We start from the raw sequence: 7,773 nt of genomic DNA on the forward strand, positions 1-7,773 counted from the left end.
CTGTTGATTTCCCAAATGTACATCCTCACCATAATACCAAATGTGTATAAGAGAGCGAACATTAGGGCATTTTTCAGTATAATGTGAGCAGTGATCAGTGCATTGAACTGATGAGGTTTCACTCTTATGTTTCTGACTTGTACATCACTCTCTGTGTGTGGGAGTAAAAACACATAAGGTGGTGGTGGGGGAGGAGCTCAGCGCCAGTGTGAACTGGGTCTGAAATCAAAGGAAGTGAAACTGCATTCAGTAGGTCTATTTGTCAGGTTTTAACTTTGGGTCCAGTTAACTGAGTGATAATGTTACCTCTGCATTTTAAACCCTAAACAAGTACAACTAAAGTTATGCATAAACGTCCTCTTAAATGGAGATCAAGTGCTAAGTTGGAAGTAATTTCTTGACCACTCCGGATGTTAATCTAAACAAACAGAGTATCACTGAAATAGTAGAATTACAAAACAATACTTGAGAGTCACAGACATAGATGTGAGACTATTGTAGGTGATATATGAAGATAAATAAAGCTTTTTTATACAAAAAGAGCGCCAGCTGACTGTAGAGAGCTGACTGGATGAATACAATTATTATAATTACGGTACGTCTTGTGTCAGTGGGGGTTTGAGGTAGTTAGACTGTAATAGTAGATTTATAAAGCAAGTAATAGGCTGATCCTGGTTCAGTGTGATTTCTTAAAGGATGTCTGGCAATGCTAAAAAAGCTGCAGCATAGAGTATGTAGAACAGATCTAAGATGAGTTGCTCAGTTTCTTTTATCACACCATAGTGGTGCGTGAGAGAGAGAAACCACAAGTGTTTCCATTACAGTCTAGAGCAAAGTGTATGAGGGATTGTAAAAGCTGATATCTGTCTGTAAAATGTCCTTGATTTTGAGAAACATGCTCTATCTATCTATCTATCTATCTATCTATCTATCTATCTATCTATCTATCTATCTATCTATCTATCACTAAGATTTTATATATATATATATATATATATATATAAATTATTATTATTATTATTATTATTAATAATAATAATAATAATAATAATAATAATAAATTACTGGGCAGGATTTGTCTGTGAAAAAGTGCTCCATGAGTCACTATATCACACATGAGATTTGATGTTCACTCATGTGTCGCAGGATGTATGCACACCCACCTGGGCTACATGACCTTTGACCTGGAATAAAGGGATCAGTCCTGTGTCAGCAATCATTTATATGCTGTTTACTCATAAGCACTATTTTATGTTTTAAACAGATTCTGGGTCAGTTTCACAAATTTAACAAGGCCTGAAAGATACATATACTTCATGTAAATCAGATCTGAGATCAGTGATTAAAGATGGTCTGTGTGCAGTGCTCTGGAAGTGGCCTGAGCTGCAGGGTCTCATTGTGGGTTTCCTGTTTCTTTGTTGTTTGCAGTCTTGCAGGTTTGGGGGCAGGGGAGACAGCAGTAGGGTGTACAGGGGTTAGCATGGTGTACAGCGGTCAGCATGGTGTACAGCGGTCAGCATGGTGGACAGGGGTCAGTATAGTAGACAGGGGTCTGCATAGGTACTCTGACCAGTCTACTGCTACAGAATAATCTGTGATGCACTGTGTGTTCTGACACTTTTCTATCACAGTCAATATGAATGTTTTCATCAATGTGTGCTACAGTAGCTCTTCTGTGGGTTCAGACCAGATGGGCCTTCACTCCACACCAGTGAGCCTTGGGCACCCAGGACCCTGTCACCAGTTCACTGGTAGTTCCTCCTTAGACCAGTTTTAGTAGGTACTAATCACTGCATACTGGAAACCTCATGAGATCTGCTGTTCTGGAGATGCTCTGACCCAGATGACTGCTGCTCAAACACACTACCCCCAGGTGACGTAACTAGTAGAAGCAGACAGGACTTTAACTGATTAGTATTATTGAATTATTAAGCCTAAGATCACTATGGGCAAAGCCAGGCCTGGCATTAACAGGGAGTGGTGTAACACAGGCAGCCACTGAACTCTGAAACAGTGGAAGCGTGTTCTCAACATGAGCGGTAGCTCTAATTGGCCAGTGTCACTGTGATTGACAGGGGAGAGGACAAATGCCAGCCTTCCCTCACTGAGAGTCAATTTGCTCTCTCAGGCTCCCATTCACAGATGACTGTGGCATCATCAGGGATAAAACTCATGATCTCCTAGGGAACGCTTTTCTGTCGAACCACTGAGGATGTAACCACTATGGAACAAGTCTTTAAAAACATAGTGTGCAACTTTAAGAAAATGTAATTCTTTAAATACTGAAATAAGCGAGTTGGATGAATTCTGTAAACACTTAACCTTTCAATTCACAGTCCACACAGATCATATATTGAAACTGAACTGCAAACAGATGTTTTGAAATCTGTGACATCACAGGCATAGCCACGTTTACACACGGCCACCCACAGGGGGCGATAAGGAGGGTTGTTACTGCAGACAGCCTGTAATAGTTTATAGAGAAGAGGTCATGTGAAGAAAGGAAGTAACCTTTCTGCTGTTCCTGGCTGTTGGGAATCAGATCCAGACTTTTGGAAGGAGTGGATAATATAGATTTTTCATCTAATTCCTCAGACATCAAAATCATCATGTTAATTTAATATTCATCAGGTCATTGTATTTACATTGGCCTATTTTTGCGTATATTTGATTACATTTTAAAAGCTTTGTAAATCTATAGCTATTTCCTTCTAGATGAAATCATATAGTCAGTTAAACAGGTCCTGTAATAGCTCACCCAGTAATGCAGGGCACTAGCCACATCACTGTTGTGATTCTCAGGCTATGTTTGTAAAATCTTACTGTCACGATTGCTCCCTCCCAGTTTCCATGTTTTCCCTGTCTTGTATATTTTAGTTCCATGCCATAGTTTCATTTTTCCGCCCCTCGTTTGATTGCTTACACCTGTCCCTCGTTTCTAGTTCTGTTAAGTTAATTTATTTACACTCTTTCTTGAGCCCTGTGTGTTTGCTGTTTATTGCATGTTTATTTGAATGGTTGCGTTTATTTGAATCTGTGCATTTATGTGTTATGTTCATTATGTTTATTTGATGGTTGCATTTGTGTTAGGTTCATTGTGTTTGGTTTAATGTTTGGACCTTTGAAAGCTCATCTTTTTCAGAGCCTTTATTTGTTAGCCTGTTTTGTTATCCTAGCCTTCGTGTTTCCTAGCCTCTGTTATATCCTGCTTCCCCTGTTTACCTTTGTGTGTTTTTGTTTGTTTGTAATGTATCCCCGTAATCTCCGTGTTGGCTCTATGACCCTGGACTGCTATAATGACTACGACTCTGGATTTGCCCCTAATAAATCTCGCTCTTCTCCGCACTTGCGTCCGCCTCCTTACCGCTCATCGTTACGCTTACCAGTATTAAAGTCATTCTAAATGCAGTAAGTCCAGTTTATTATTCATTTTCCATTCATCGCAAATATTATATAGAGGTAAAATTAACCTCATTTTACATATGAAATATGCTATTTAGAACATACAGCATATCAACATTTTACATATATCAGGTCTGGTTGGTAAACTTATATTAGAGAAAGACACGTAAACAAAGTTTAAATTTAGATTTTAGATCATATATTAATCTACATTGTTAAAGTAGTAGAAGGTTCTTTTTTTTTTTTTTTTTATCAAAATACAATCATATGTATCACAGTGAAGCCCAGCTGCACGTCACCTTATTGATATTCAACAATAAAAAAACAGTTCAGACGTCGAGACACAGAAGTCGATAACATAAGCTATCACTAGACACGGGAGTAAGCACTTCAACTTTTCACTCATCTTCCTCATGTGTAAGGGTGATGTGACCATAAACCTGATTTGTCATCTTACTCTGCTTCCTGGAAAGATCTTCCTCAGTAGTTTTACACTCAACCAGTTCTGACCTCAGAATAAGTACTGAAATCAGAGTTCTGAAGTCTCGTCTTCTTGGGGCGTTTCTTTCCAACACTCAGCTTGTCCAGGGAGGCGTAACAAACGTCACCTCCTCCAGCCTGCTGTGAGTTTAAAAGCATCTGGATTTGACAATTTTACATTTTTACATTTAACATTTCACTGTTACAGTCAAATGGTTAAAAAACAATATTGTGAGTGTGTGTTTGTGTACAAGTATGTTTCACAGTACCTCATCAGTGTTGGAGTGTTTCTGGATCTGTGATTTGTTTTTACATCTCTGTTCAACTTCTGCTTCTGTAATCAGCACAATAATAATAATCACACAATAACATTACAGATCCAGCCTGAAGCACTGGGATAACCATACAGCACAAAGTCCAGGGATGAAATTACAGCTACAAAAATGTACAAAAAAATGGATTTTACAATAAAAAGGTCCAAGTCAGCTCCAACCTCTTTAGCACTGCAGGTCTGAACGGTTCTGAATAAGGACAGTAACTGTTCCAGTCGCATTTACACACGAACACGTTCAGAATGGAACGCTTACAAACCGTGCTCAGCACAGTTTCCTGGACATGGTTATCTAACTGCGCTCAGCACAGTTTCCTGGGCATGGTTATCTAACTGCGCTCAGCACAGTTTCCTGGGCATGGTTACCTAACTGTACTCAGCACAGTTTCCTGGGCATGGTTATGTAACTGTGCTCAGAGCTGCAGAATCCTTCAGCTGAGAAGTCTTAATTATGTAAGTGTTTGCCGACTGGCTCTGCACAGAGGTAAGACTCATCATGTTTCTCTCTTCATTAACTTTTGCCATTTGAATATTTTGTGATATTTTGCACACATGAAACTGACATAAAACTAGCCCAAACATTTTCACATTGCCATTTTCACATATCCTTCTCAGCCCTGATCTCCAGAATGACACTTGTGGAAAAAGAAACCTTAACCAGACTCAGGAGTCCAGAACAGCCTGACATGGCCTTGGTAATTGTGGAAAAAATGCTTATGTTAATAATTACTGAATGCATAGCCATTACACTTGACCAGAAGAAATGACAACTATATAGTAATACAAGAAAAGATATTAAATTTCTAAAATATTAATGTTTTTGAAAATTGAAAAAAAAAGTGTGAACTAAAATGGTGTCAGTAAAACACAAAAACACAAAAATGGAGACTGAATGAGTACCTGAATTTCTCTTGCGACAGAAGCAGTAGACACAGGTGGAGGAGACGAGAGAGGAGAGGAGAACACACACAGGACACACAGTGAACAGCAGCTTCCTGTAGACACCACAGTCTGATACAGGAGGGGTGGGGGTGGGGTGCAGGAGCACATCACCAGGGTCTGAGATCAGAGGAAGTGAAACTGTCAAATAAAGTTGGAGAACTTACATTTTATTAAACTATTGGAGACAGAACTCATTAAGTAAACACAATGTCATTAATCTTGCATGTCTATTTCACGTTAATATTAATATATAAGTAAAATGTTTTTATGGTTTAAATCTTGGAAATGTGGACGAAATTCTACTATCTCAATAAAGAATCTCAATCACATTTGACCATTTATGTTGTAAATACTACTAAAAAACAGTCAGGAAAATTTTAGATTGTTTTAAATAATTTTTTTTCTTTAATTAGAAATTGTCTGTTTACTCACTAGAGAAAGTCACTCAGCAGATCAGACTGAGTAATCTTACCATGAAGGGAAAGTAGGATAGTTCTCTTTCCATAAAGGTAAACATCCTTAGAGTTTATAACTCCAGTTTGATCTTTAGTGATGTTTCGCTTCTGTACAGCACAGTAGTACAGACCCAGGACTGATTCAGTGATGTTCTTTATCAGCAGGTCATGAGTTTGTTTAGAGGGATTCCACACCAAAGAGTAACGTGAAGTAACTTCTTCACTCCAGTCATTCCATGTTATAATCCAAGGAGGCTGATTCTCATGGAAGCAGTTTCTGAACCACACTGGATTAAATCCTACCTCCCAGATGCAGTCACCATAGAGAGTGGCATTGTCTCCTAGTCTGACTCTCATCTCCACGTCTGCCCCAGAAATCCTCTTCTGTATGGAGAATGCCACACCTACAATGGAGAATATATAGTTTAAAATAAGGAAGGTGAACTTCAACAGAAACAGGCATAACTGTGTTTAGAGTAATAAAGTAAGATACATAAGATACAATAGTTTATAAAATGAATTCACTTACACATGAGAGTGATGAGAACAAATCGTGACGTCTCCATCTCAGACTGGCGCTGGGTGGCTGATGGTGATGAGGGTCTTTGACGCGGATGTCTGTTCTGAGATCTGATTGGTCAACGTCAGTGGAACGTTTTTCTCTGTAGTGGGTCTCGTTGAACTCTGTGGTTTAGGGGACTTCATCAGTGGAAAATTTCACTGCTGGACAGGAACTGTCATGATGGCTCTGTATGCAGAAGACTGGCCGACAAGTTTAAGGTTATCCAGGCACTGAGAAAGGGTAGTCTTAATTAAAGGGGCTTCAAGCAAGATTTACACAAACAAACTGCATATAATCTATTGGTTACTGTTACACTGTCTATGAATACCTGTCAAAAGAAGTGTGAATTTTATTCTCTCTTCATAAAACAGGTTTCATGGAGCCTTTTGTCACTCACATCACTACGCACCTTTTATATTGCTTTGAACTTTGTTAAAGAATCATTTATAGTAGCTAATGAAATAGCCTTAAAATTAATAATTGAACACAACACCAGGAAATTAAAGAGAGTACAAACTCTTTTATGCCTGATTAGGATCAGTTCAATCAGGCCAACGTCACTTGTCTGTAACATAATCTTTACACACGGAGTCCATCTCACTGACTCATCGGTGTTTCGTAGTGAGGGAGCTGAAGATGCAAGTTTGGACGCCTGTTTTACAGACGGAACCAAATTCTCAGGGTGGCAAGAGGCCACGCCCACGCTCCCTGTTTTATCCAATCAAACGCAACTGTACTGAGCCATGAGAGTCACATAGCAGAGTGGTAGTGTAGCTGAACAGGGCAGAGAGATGACTGGGTGGATCTGATGGATATGAACCTTTCACCACTTCAAACAGTACAAAATGTGATTTAAAAGCAGGTTATAAGCTGATCTGTGCTGTGGAAGTGGTCTGAGCTGAGGGTTTCTTGCTGAGCTTCCTGTTTGTTTGCTGTTTGCAAGGTTGCATGAAATGAGTCTCAATTGTTGTGAACTATTTTACATTTAAGATCTGAAATCTGAGTACTTATGAGAAAAGCCCTAAGAACCCCCCCCCCAACCACCACCACCAAATCAGGCCTGTCAAGCACTAATATCTCCACCCACTATACACAGAGTTCATTCACATAGAGATCATCCTCTGAACCAATAAACGTTAACGGTGCTCAGATATAACAGTCCAGTGCAGCATGATGTAAATGATAAACACAGAAACTTGAACAACAGGCATAACCAATGAACAATGCACACTAAGACTAACAATGACTGACAGCTAACACTGATTAAAGTAATCTGTGATGCACTGTGTGTTCTGACACTTTTCTATCACAGTGAATATGAATGTTTTCATCAATGTGTGCTACAGTAGCTCTTCTGTGGGTTCAGACCAGATGGGCCTTCACTCCACACCAGTGAGCCTTGGGCACCAAGGACCCTGTCACCAGTTCACTGGTAGTTCCTCTTTAGACCCGTTTTAGTAGGTACTAATCACTGCATACTGGGAACCTCATGAGATCTGCTGTTCTGGAGATGCTCTGATCCAGATGACTGCTGCTCAAACAGACTACCCCCAGGTGAAGTAACTAGTAGAAGCAGACAGGACTTTAACTGATTAGTATTA

General features: G+C 39.4%; 2 long non-coding RNA genes across 2 annotated transcripts; one reads left to right on the forward strand and one right to left on the reverse strand.

Moving 5' to 3' along the window:
* Positions 1 to 3,441: 3,441 nt before the first annotated feature.
* On the reverse strand, positions 3,442 to 5,169 carry LOC113569036. The gene is made up of 3 exons (XR_004776505.1): positions 5,114 to 5,169; positions 4,152 to 4,216; positions 3,442 to 4,023 (listed from the first exon to the last, which is right to left on the reverse strand). It is a non-coding gene; the product is annotated as an uncharacterized LOC113569036 (long non-coding RNA).
* LOC118242022 lies at positions 4,657 to 5,190 on the forward strand. Its single transcript, XR_004776506.1, has 3 exons — positions 4,657 to 4,697; positions 4,829 to 4,908; positions 5,134 to 5,190. It is a non-coding gene; the product is annotated as an uncharacterized LOC118242022 (long non-coding RNA).
* Positions 5,191 to 7,773: the final 2,583 nt, after the last annotated feature.

This window comes from Electrophorus electricus, chromosome 9, assembly GCF_013358815.1.
Source record: "Electrophorus electricus isolate fEleEle1 chromosome 9, fEleEle1.pri, whole genome shotgun sequence".
In the NCBI taxonomy this organism is placed as follows: Eukaryota; Metazoa; Chordata; class Actinopteri; order Gymnotiformes; family Gymnotidae; genus Electrophorus; species Electrophorus electricus.